Below are 11,724 nucleotides of genomic sequence, written 5' to 3' on the forward strand. Positions count from 1 at the left end.
CTGCAGCTGACGGGCATCATTCTGGAAGTTGAGCATGGCTTCTACAAGCTGATGTTCACTGCCGTGCTACAGCAGTGGAGAGCCATGCTGGGGCTACAGTAGACAAGCATGGCTGAGGGGTCTCACTCATTCTGACTGTTCTGTATCAGGCCTGTTCCCCTTCGGCTGGCAGGGGGCATATCTGTGAGATGAGCTACCCATGTGTTTTTATGGCTTTTATCTGAATCTAGAAAGTTTTGTATCTTTTTTAAAAATTTTTGAAATAAAGTTGGCCTCTTAATATCTTAAGTGTCTTTGGACATGTCTCTTCCCCAGCCCCTTAATCGAGAATCACCTTGGCTTCCTTTTTGGGAGGCACAGTACTCTCTAACCTAGCATGTGTCCCAGGAAGGGCTCATAATCTTAATCCCCATTTTACAAATGAGGTAACAAAGGCCCAGAGAAGGTAAGTGACTTGCCCAAGGTCACCCAGTGGACAAGTGGTGGAGGTGGGATTAAAACCCAGGTTCTCTGACTCCCAGCCCTGTGCTAGGCCTTGCTGAGTTAGGAACCTCTCTGGCCAAGGACCCTCCTATCTCTGATTCACCCCATCAGCAACAAGCTCTGATAATAATGTTGGTATTTAAGCGCTTATTATGTGCAGAATACCGTTCTAAGCGCTGGGGTAGATACAGGGTAATCAGGTTGTCCCAAGTGAGGCTCACAGTCTTAGTCCCCATTTTACAGATGAGGGCACTGAGGCACAGAGAAATGAAGTGACTTGCCCACAGTCACACAGCTAAGTGGCAGATCTGGGATTTGACTCCCAAGCCTGTGCTTTTTCCATTGAGCCACACTGCTTCTCTAATGAAAACTGCAAGTGGCAGAGGGGAAAAGGAAGGGTGTCTTATAGGTGGAGTAGATGGAGATTCAGTAGAGGGGCTCTTTTGAAAATGTTTAGGTTTTTAAATTGGAATTTATTTTTCCCTCCACTAGGAACTGGAGCCAGTGAAAAGCTCAGTGGTCTAGTGGAAAGATCAGTTCTCTGTCAGAGGACCTGGGTTCTCTGTTTTGCCAAATGCCTGCTGTGTGACCTTTGGTGAATCAATTAACTTCTCTGTGCCTGTTACCTCATCTGTAAAATGGGGATTAAGACTGTGAGCCCCACGTTGGAGTGGACTGTGTCCATCCTTTATTGATTTGTATCTACCCAGTTCTTAGAACAATGTGTGGCACAGAGTAAGTATTTTTACAAATGTCATTTTAAGAAAAAACAGACATTTAGTTTGAGACCCTGGGAGTGAAGTGAGGTCTACAGAAAGAATGGTCCATACTGGCAGCAAAATTGTATTTGTATTAGGCCCGTGAAGTGTGCAAGCTAATTGACTCAACTGATGTAATCACTGAAGTGTAAACAAGGAGAGAAAGGATCAGTTTATGTCACATAAGGAGGTTCACTGACAATCTTGACTTGCTAGGGAGTTAGGGGCAGGGTGGGGAGGGCAGGTGGAGGTAATAGGTTGTCACGTTTGAACTAGGTTTTCTCAAATGATGATGTGAACACACTGGGATGCAAGAAACCCTTCTCTGTGGTCTTTATAAAGAGCCGGGGCTGTCCTAGTTCACCCATTTTCCCGGGAAGACTGGAGAAGAGTGGGTCTGCTCCCAGACATTCGGGAGCAGCAAAAATTCTGATTTACAATCAGACCCTCCAGCTACCCCGCATAAGAAAGGTGAGTAATGATTAATTTGAGCTTCTCTGAGCATTCTTTCAACCCAGCCCTTTCTTCCTTATTCATTTTGGACATTTTTGCCTGTCAATATTTTGTGCATTGTATTGGACAGTGTTAACTGTCTGGAGAAACAGCATGGCCTGGTGGATAGAGCATAGGCCTGGGAGTCAAAGGGACCTGGATTCTAATCCCAGCTCTGTCATTTGTCTGCTCTGTGACTTTGGGCAAGTCACTTAACTCCTCTTGGTCTGATATCTCATTTATACAATGGGGATAAAGACTGAGCCCCATCTGGGACAGGGAATCTGTCCAACTCAATTAATTTGTAGAGTAAGTGCTTAACTAATACCATTAAAAATATAGAAAGAGAGATAGAAGACAGAATAAAGGTTAGCATGACTTTAAGCAAATTGGAAGGCAGAATGAGGTAAGAGTGGAGGATCAACACCTCAAAAAAACAAAACAAAGCTGTATTGTCTTCTCAGTGAGGTTGTGTCTTCCTTGAGAATGTGGTCTTGGAAGCTATGAAACTGCTGAGGTATGGTAGGGGGAGAAGGGGGAAGTTTTTGAGGATCCTGTTTTCACTGATTCAGAACTTTGAAGGGATCCACAGTTTGGGAACCCTACCATTCTGGGGATTTGTGTTTTTTTTTTCCTGGGTCCTGTGTCCACATCCTCGACCAGACCTTAGTGTAATAAGCTTTGTCTGGGCCCTACCCTGGTTACCCCTGCTGGTATTATTTCAGGATACTTAGTGCAGCTTGACGTTGAGTTAGATGAGGCTAGGCAGCAGCCCAAACTCTGAGAATGATTTTGGTGATGGAAGCCACAAGACTGTAAGAGATTCAAACCAGTTATGGGAATCTAGTCACTGAAGTACCCTGTGAGTGATGTCTGTGATGTGATGTCTGTGATGGGGAGAGGGGGTGCAGTCAGAACACTGGATTTCCAGGGATAATTGGAAGAGGATAATTTTGGTGAGAAATCTTTTGGAAGAACATTCCCACCTGCACTCATCAAAACTGTGGTATTTGTTAAATGCTTGCACTGTTCTAAGCGCTGAGGTACACACAAAGTAATCAGTTGTGGACAGCCCCTGTCCCACATGAGATAACTGAATCCCCATTTTACAAATGAGAAACTGAAGCTCAGAGAAAGTAAGGGACTTTCCCAAGGTCATCAGCAGGCAAGAGGCAACCAGAATTAAAACCCTGGCCCTCTGATTCCCAGGCCTGGGTTTATCCCCCTAGGCCACACTGGATTTTCAGAAGAACAACATAATCCAGGTTTTGTTTCTTGGATGAGATATGATTTCTTGGATGGGAAATCAGTTACCAAATGCTAAAAATGTGGCAAATCTTATTTTTCCTTTTCCAGATTTACCATCTGAATATGGCAGCAGGAAGTCAAACTGAAGTGAAGCCTCTCGAGGCCCAGGAGCCTAAAGGGATCCCAGAGCAGCCAGAGTCAAAACCTGCAGGTAACATTTCTTCCCGTTTGTTCTTCAAATTGGGGGGTGCTCCGGAATGTATTCCAGAGGCCTGCACTCACCATGCCTTGGACCTGAACTTGGGACTCAACACGTGATGTGGAAAGTTAGGCTATTTCAGAGACCTAGGATTAGGCAGCAGCAGGACAGCAAGAAGGGTAGACCCCCCTTTTTATTTTTTAATGGTATTTGTTAAGCTCTCATTTTGTATCGAACACATAAGTGCTGGGGGAGGCTCAAGTTAATTAAATCAAACACAGTCCCTGTCCTGCATGGGGCTCACAGTCCCACAAGAGGCAGGACAGGTATTTAATCCCCATTTTACAGTTGAGAAAATGGAGGCACAGAAGTTAAGTGACTTGCCAAGGTCAAATAGCAAGAAATAGGCAAAGCGGGCAATAGAACCCATGTCCTCTGACTACCAGGCACGGGTTCTTTCCACTAGGATACTCGACTTCATTCCTTTTTCTTTTGACTTCCGTGTCCTTACAATGATTTAGCCAGAAAATGAGATGGGGACTTCCAAAGAAACATGATTTCCTTGCCTCTTGGAGTGTGAAGCTTACAAATCTTCAATTAAATTTTCTTCTTTGCTTTTCTGCTTTTTCACTGTCTGCAACTGCGCCCCTTGACGCGGTCAATATTTTGCAGTTAGTAAGAGCAGGTGGGTTTTTTTACCTTCACCTCTCTTCTCCTTTGCTGGCTACAAGTGTCACCCAGGTTACTGGGTGAAGATAGTTTGTCACCCTGAAAGATTGATATCACTTGCAGCATGTGGCGGGCCATGTGGCGACTAGATGGGGAGCCGATATTGGAGAGCTGGGTGAGGTTGGGTAGGGTTTAGAATAACAGGAGTAGCAATATTTCAATATGTCATCAAGAGGTTAAACACACTTGAGTTTCCCCCCTATAGATAAGCCTTTGGTGGGGGAGGAGGGGAGATCTTGGGGAAAAATGGCCACCTGAACCTGCTCCTAAGACCTTGAACAGACAGCAGGTTAGGCTATTTGGAGATAGAGACTAGGAGGCTAATATTCGGTGTTGGAACTTTTTCTTTCTCCAGGTTCATCATTTGATATGGCATCAGAAAGTCTATCAGAGGGAAATTCTTCTGAGATTCAAGAGTCTAATGGGAGCCCAAAACTTCACCAGCCAGAGACAGAGACAGAATCTGCAGGTACCATTTCTACGTTCCACTCCAGTTTGTATCTACCCCAGGGCTTAATACAGCTCCTGGTACATAATAAAAGCTTAACAAATACCATTATAATGATTTTGATTTTACTTACAAGATGTGAAGCTCCTGGAGTCACAGTATCAGGCTTTGAAGGAAACGGAGCTTCTGAGTTGAGGAATAATTGGCACCCCCTCCCTTGCCTTCCCACTGTCCCTCTTCACTATTTATAAGTCTAAGGAGTGCTCATGAAAGTGGAGTGTGGGAATGTCCCACTTATCAGAATCCAATCCCAAAGATATGTTAGAAGTAACATAGCCTACCGGAAAGGGCATGGGCCTGGGAGTCTGAGGATCTGGGTTCTAATCTCAACTCCACCTTTTGTCTGCTGTGTGACCTTGGACAAGTCACTTTCAGTTACCTCATTTGTAAAATGGGGATTAAGAATATGAGCCCCATGTGGGACAGGGATTGTGACCAATTTATCTTATATCTACCCCCAGTGCTTAGGACAGTGGCTGACACACAGTTAGCATTTAACAAATACCATTAAAAAATATGGATCTGTCTTCTCTGATAAGATTATAGCCATTAAATTCAGAGCTAAGGAGAACAGAAGAAAAGCCACCTCACTGAGTAGCCAAGAGGTTACACAGTTTCAGTGGTTCCCAGTTCTGTGGATAGGTGTTTGGTGGGGCCTTGAGAAAATAGCCACATGAATTTCCTTCTGAGCCCAGGAATACATAGTAGCTCAGGCCATTTTGAGATGGATTCTATGGGAATTTGTAAAGTCTGTCTAGGGGGCTAATAGGTGTCGGGTATTTGTTCTTCCCTTCTTCAGATTCATCATCTGATGTGGCACCAGAAAGGCAAATAGAAGCAAAGCCTTTTGAAGCCCAGGAGTTTAACGGGAGCCCAGCGCCTCAGCTGCCAGAGGGAGAGCGAGGGCCAGCAACTGCAGGTATCATTCCTGTCCTCTTACTTAAACATGTTCTTCAAGATAGATGGAGGTCCTGACTCAGAGACCTGCCTTAGCCATAGAGAGTCTGGCTCGAAACTCAACTGTTGTTATAGCAACTGTAGGTTACTGCGTTAGTGAGGCTTTCAACATTCTTGCTCCATGATTCTCCCGAGAGAGCAACCCACTATCTAGATGTTCACAAGGGTGTATGTGAATATTAGATGTCACTCTCCCCACCTTCAAGCACAACTCTTACATTTTGGATTGGATTGCTTGGATTTTCATTCTTTATGCACCCCACACCTCCTCAGACCCACAGCACTTATGTATAATCTGTAATTTACTTATATTAATATCTGTCTCCCCCTCTAGATTGCAAGCGCAATGTGGGCAGGGAATATATCTACCAACTCTGTTACAGTATGCTCTCCGAAGCACTTAATGCAGTGCTCTCTACACAGTAAGAGCTCAATAAATACAACTGATTGATGGTGTTAGAGATGAGGAAAATTGTGAATCTCCTACATCCCACTCATAACAAAACTCATTAAAAAAGAAGTGAAGAACCTCCTTCTCCAGTAGGATCGAGGCTTTTAGAGTTCTGAGCGAATAATAACAAGGGAAAAATCATCCAAAAGACCAGCCAAGGAGGTCAGGTCCTGCCCCAGAGCTGGAGGGGAGAAACTGAGAATCCTTCTGACCCGCTGTGAAGTTTCAATAGGATATGTCCACCTCCATAACCACTTCTCCTTGTTTCTTCTCTAGCCCAGCCAGAAGGGCAGAGAGCTCATCCCTCTCGGGCCAGTGAAAACCAGTGGACTCTGGAGGGCATTCGAGCCCTCCTCTCCGTGTGGGGTTCCCACGACATACAAGGCATGATAAAGGCCAAGAAGAGACTTCGCAACATTTATCAGGCCATTTGCCGTCGCCTGAGGGACAGGGGCGTGCAGCAGAGCTGGCAAGAATGTCGCTCCCTCATGAGGTCCCTGCAGGAAACGTATAAGACATTTTCAGAGGCCAATTGGCGGCCTGGGGCTCAGCCCCTCCCTTGCCCATTCCAGAAGGAGCTGGATGCGATCTTCAGCCGCAGTGCTGCACCTGAGGAAGGACCTGGGTTTTGGCAGCCACCCCCAACTGGTAAGTCATTACTGTGCCAAGTATAGGGGACTGGGAGGGCTGTGTTCATACCAATCTGGAAACTGGAACTAATTGATTTGATCTTTTGATCTTGCACAACCTTCCCAACTGCCTCCCCTCCTTGAGCTCCTTAAGGACAGGGACTGTGTCTACCAGCTAACTCTGTTGCATTATACTCTCCCAAGCACTTAGTACAACTACTTTGCACACATTAAATTTCAGTAAGTACCACTGATCAATTGATTCAAGGGAATGTAAAGAAAGGACTGTCACTGAACTAAGGTGGGAGGGTTTTTTATATGTCAAACACTATTCTAGACACTGGGTGAATTCTAGACATATGAGTGAATTAGTTTTGACACAGTCCTTGTCCTGCGAGGGAGGAGGGAGAACAGGAGAACTGAGACACAGAAAAGTTAAATGATTAGCCCAAGGTCACACAAAAAGCATTTGGCAGAGCTGGGATTAGAACCAGGCCCTCTGATTCCCAGGCCCATGCTCTTTCCGCTAGGCCATGCTGCTGCTTAGGGAGTTCAAGCAAGCCTAGGAAGGAGTGGGAAGGGAGGATCACTAGAGATCTCAGGACAGACTCTTCATCAGGCTGTTACATCTCCCTTCTTCCAGGGTGAGCCTGTGGTCCTGATAATCAGAGCTGGTCCTACTTAACTAAGGAGGAGCAGGTCTCTGGGTGACGGAAATGGGACATGATAGCTCCTGCTGAATTTCCTTCCTCACTTCTACCCTGTTGCTTTTGCAGGTGATTGCAATGTCCAGGCACCAGTCTGGGCCCATCCGTGGTATGGACAGAGTCAGATGCCGACACAGGGGATCCAGTGGGACCCATCCATGGCCATGACCCATGAGGTCCCCTGGAATGGAACAAGGCCTAAGGATGCCGGGTGGAACCTGGCCCTACAGACTCAATTCCCGTACTTTCAACCCCCACAAGCCCATCTGGGTTTCCAACAGAACCCGCTACCGCCTTGCCCACTACTCCCTTACCCACTACCCTACCTAACCACATATCCAACAGTGTACCCACCACACCAACCACTTTACCCACAGATGTCTGGGATCCATTTTCTGACAGGATATCAAAGGCTATGAAGTGATCCCCCTACAATGTAACTGGATCCCTCTGGGGGTCTAGGCAGCAAGGGCTTGCTCATCCCAGTCATGGTCCCCATGGGTTCTCTCATAATTTGTGTATGAAATTTTGAAATAAAAGTTCAAAACCTTCCAGAGTCAGAGTTATTTGTCTGAGGGCCAGGCATCTGAAGAAAAAAATCAAGAACAGGTAGGCTGAACGACCAACAGCAGAGGAACTGAACTCTTTCTCTTCCTTCCCTTCCCCCTTCATACTCTGCCTCACTGGATATCTGTTACCTTAACTTTTTTCAAAAACAGCCTAACAGTCATATGTAGTCTTTATTTTCCCTTTATCTCTGGACTGAGGATGCCAAATAGATAGAAGCTAAAAAAAATGGAGACAATCCCTGTGTGATCCCTCACAAGATTAGAGGTTGGACAATGTTGCAGCTCTGTAAACCTTTGTCTGATTACAAGGATATTCTTGATTTGGGACTATATTGGAGCATATTTCCAGCCGTTAAGTAGGATCCTCTTGATGGGATTCAACTTATTAGTGTCAGCAGATGACTTTGAGACACAATGATGGACAAGAAAACAAAGCCTAATCAGACCCAAATCAGTTTAGTCACGGCCAGAACCCTCACATATTCACACTAGCCACAGAAGCAGTGGATTTTGTATCTCTCGAGTACACCCAGTTTGAGGTCTGAAATAGACCATAATGACATTAATGGGCCTCCTCCAGGAAACCTTCCCAGGTTAATTTCCAATCTCCCAACTGTCAGGCTTTTATATCATCTAAAGCACTGAAGTTACACCCCACAAAGTGCTAAAGTCTATAAGCCCTAGTATTCGCCCCCATCTATAGTTTACTATAGATGACTCCCCTCTGGAAGATTGTAAGTTCCTTGAGGGGAGAGATCTTGTCTTTCCTATTATTTTGTAGATTCTCAAGTGCTTTAGTACAGTGCTCTGTATACAGTAGGCAATAAATGTATCAGTCGATGGATGTGCAGCCCCTACATTAATGGACTCTAACACTAACAGTGAAACCTTAAATTTTTTAAAAAATTAACTTCCTTGGAAGTAGAATCCTCTAACTGCCTGAGGGGTATGGGAAAAGTGAAGACATGAGGGCAAGCAGAGTGTTCTTTACAGGGTCCAACAACCTCTCATGCCCCAGATCCACTTTTCCTGAAATATTTGGGGCCAAATATTCCCATTCACTTGGGGCTTGAGGTTAAGAGGGCCATCCAACCAGGGCTAGCTCATCCCACTGCATGTGGTCTCCCACAGAGACTCTTGCTTATGTCCTCTGACGAGGGCTTCCTTCTCTACAACCCCTCCAGGGAGTCAGCAAATTTTCCTCATGCAAGGGTAGGAGAAGACTCCATCCTTTCTTCATTCACTAGAAACCTAGAACATTTCTGGAAGCAAAGCTTATACTGTCCCTGGTTCCAGGTGTTCCAGGTTGCATTCATTCATTCATTCAATAGTATTTATTGAGTGCTTACTATGTGCAAAGCACTGTACTAAGCGCTTGGAATGAACAAGTCGGCAACAGATAGAGACAGTCCCTGCCGTTTGACGGGCTTACAGCCTAATCGGGGGAGGCGGACAGACAAGAACAATGGCAATAAATAGAGTCAAGGAGAAGAACATCTCGTAAAACAATGGCAACTAAATAGAATCAAGGCGATGTACATTTCATTAACAAAAGTTGCAGACTTTCTTAGGATCAAGGTACCCCTTGATAGGTAGGTCAGACTATTAAATTAATCAATACTGTGGCAACATAAACAAACAAAGTCAACATAAGAGGGCATGTCAGCAGTCCAATTTGAGTTCAAAGGGCCACAAGAGGAAGAGCCAAGAACAAGGAAGATGAGGAAACTAGTATTCGATCCATGCTGTAAGGTGAAAGCGTCAGGGTCTGTGAGTAGACAGATGACTGGAGCTGGGTGACTGGAGGAACATTATGATTGAACTATCTGATGCTTCTATAAATTGCTGATTTGGGTGGGGGTGTGGAAAGAGCATGATTTTTCTCCAGTTGCTATCCTTTTCCCAAGACACCCTGGCTTGCACTCTTACTTTCTCCCAAGCTAACCTTCTCACTGTGGTTCACTTTTGACTCATCCACTTTTAACCCCTTGTTCTTCTTCTCTTGTCTGAACTCCTCCTCCTTCATATTCATTCATTCATTCAATAGTATTTATTGAGCGCTTACTATGTGCAGAGCACTGTACTAAGCGCTTGGGATGAACAAGTTGGCAACAGATAGAGACGGTCCCTGCCGTTTGACGGGTTTACAGTCTAATCGGGGGAGACGGACAGACAAGAACAATGGCACTAAACAGCGTCAAGGGGAAGAACATCTCGTAAAAACCGATGGCAGCTAAATAGAATCGAGGCGATGTACAATTCATTAACAAAATAAATAGGGTAACGAAAATATATACAGTTGAGCGGACGAGTACGGTGCTGTGGGGATGGGAAGGGAGAGGTGGAGGAGCAGAGGGAAAAGGGGAAAATGAGGCTTTAGCTGCGGAGAGGTAAAGGGGGGATGGCAGAGGGAGTAGAGGGGGAAGAGGAGCTCAGTCTGGGAAGGCCTCTTGGAGGAGGTGATTTTTAAGTAAGGTTTTGAAGAGGGAAAGAGAATCAGTTTGGCGGAGGTGAGGAGGGAGGGCGTTCCGGGACCGCGGGAGGACGTGACCCGGGGGTCGACGGCGGGATAGGCGAGACCGAGGGACGGCGAGGAGGTGGGCGGCAGAGGAGCGGAGCGTGCGGGGTGGGCGGTAGAAAGAGAGAAGGGAGGAGAGGTAGGAAGGGGCAAGGTGATGGAGAGCCTCGAAGCCTAGAGTGAGGAGTTTTTGCTTGGAGCGGAGGTCGATAGGCAACCACTGGAGTTGTTTAAGAAGGGGAGTGACATGCCCAGATTGTTTCTGCAGGAAGATGAGCCGGGCAGCGGAGTGAAGAATAGACCGGAGCGGGGCGAGAGAGGAGGAAGGGAGGTCAGAGAGAAGGCCGACACAGTAGTCTAGCCGGGATATAACGCGAACCCGTAATAGTAAGGTAGCCGTTTGGGTGGAGAGGAAAGGGCGGATCTTGGCGATATTGTAGAGGTGAAACCGGCAGGTCTTGGTAACGGATAGGATGTGTGGGGTGAACGAGAGGGACGAGTCAAGGATGACACCGAGATTGCGGGCCTGCGGGACGGGAAGGATGGTCGTGCCATCCACGGTGATAGAGAAGTCTGGGAGAGGACCGGGTTTGGGAGGGAAGATGAGGAGCTCAGTCTTGCTCATGTTGAGTTTTAGGTGGCGGGCCGACATCCAGGTGGAGACGTCCCGGAGGCGGGAGGAGATGCGAGCCCGAAGGGAGGGGGAGAGGACAGGGGCGGAGATGTAGATCTGCGTGTCATCTGCGTAGAGATGGTAGTCAAAGCCGTGAGAGCGGATGAGTTCACCGAGGGAGTGAGTGTAAATGGAGAACAGAAGAGGGCCAAGAACTGACCCTTGAGGAACTCCAACAGTTAAAGGATGGGAGGGGGAGGAGGCTCCAGCGTAGGAGACCGAGAATGATCGGCCAGAGAGGTAAGAGGAGAACCAGGAGAGGACAGAGTCCGTGAAGCCAAGGTGAGATAAGGTATGGAGGAGGAGGGAATGGTCGACAGTGTCAAAGGCAGCAGAGAGGTCAAGGAGGATCAGAATGGAGTAGAAGCCATTGGATTTGGCAAGAAGGAGGTCATGGGTGACCTTAGAGAGAGCAGTCTCGGTAGAGTGGAGGGGACGGAAGCCAGATTGGAGGGGGTCTAGGGGAGCATATATGCCAGATCATTGCTTTTTGCACCTTCAAAACCCATAAAAGCTTTTCCTTGATTTATTTTTCTTCTCCCTTATCCTCATCGACACCACCCCAGCACTTATAATTCATTTATTTATATTTATGCCTGTCTCCTCTTCTAGACTGTATGCTTGTTGTGGGCAGGGAATGTGTGGACCAACTCTATTATATTGCTTTATTGTACTCTCCCAACCACTTAGTACAGTACTCCCACAATAAGCACTCAGTAAATACAATTGGTTTACTGATTTAAAGCTCTCAATTAGCTCACCCTCTCCTACCTTACCTGCTGATTTCCTATTACAACTTAGTC

Source organism: Ornithorhynchus anatinus, chromosome 11 (assembly GCF_004115215.2).
Source record: "Ornithorhynchus anatinus isolate Pmale09 chromosome 11, mOrnAna1.pri.v4, whole genome shotgun sequence".
NCBI classification, from domain to species: domain Eukaryota; kingdom Metazoa; phylum Chordata; class Mammalia; order Monotremata; family Ornithorhynchidae; genus Ornithorhynchus; species Ornithorhynchus anatinus.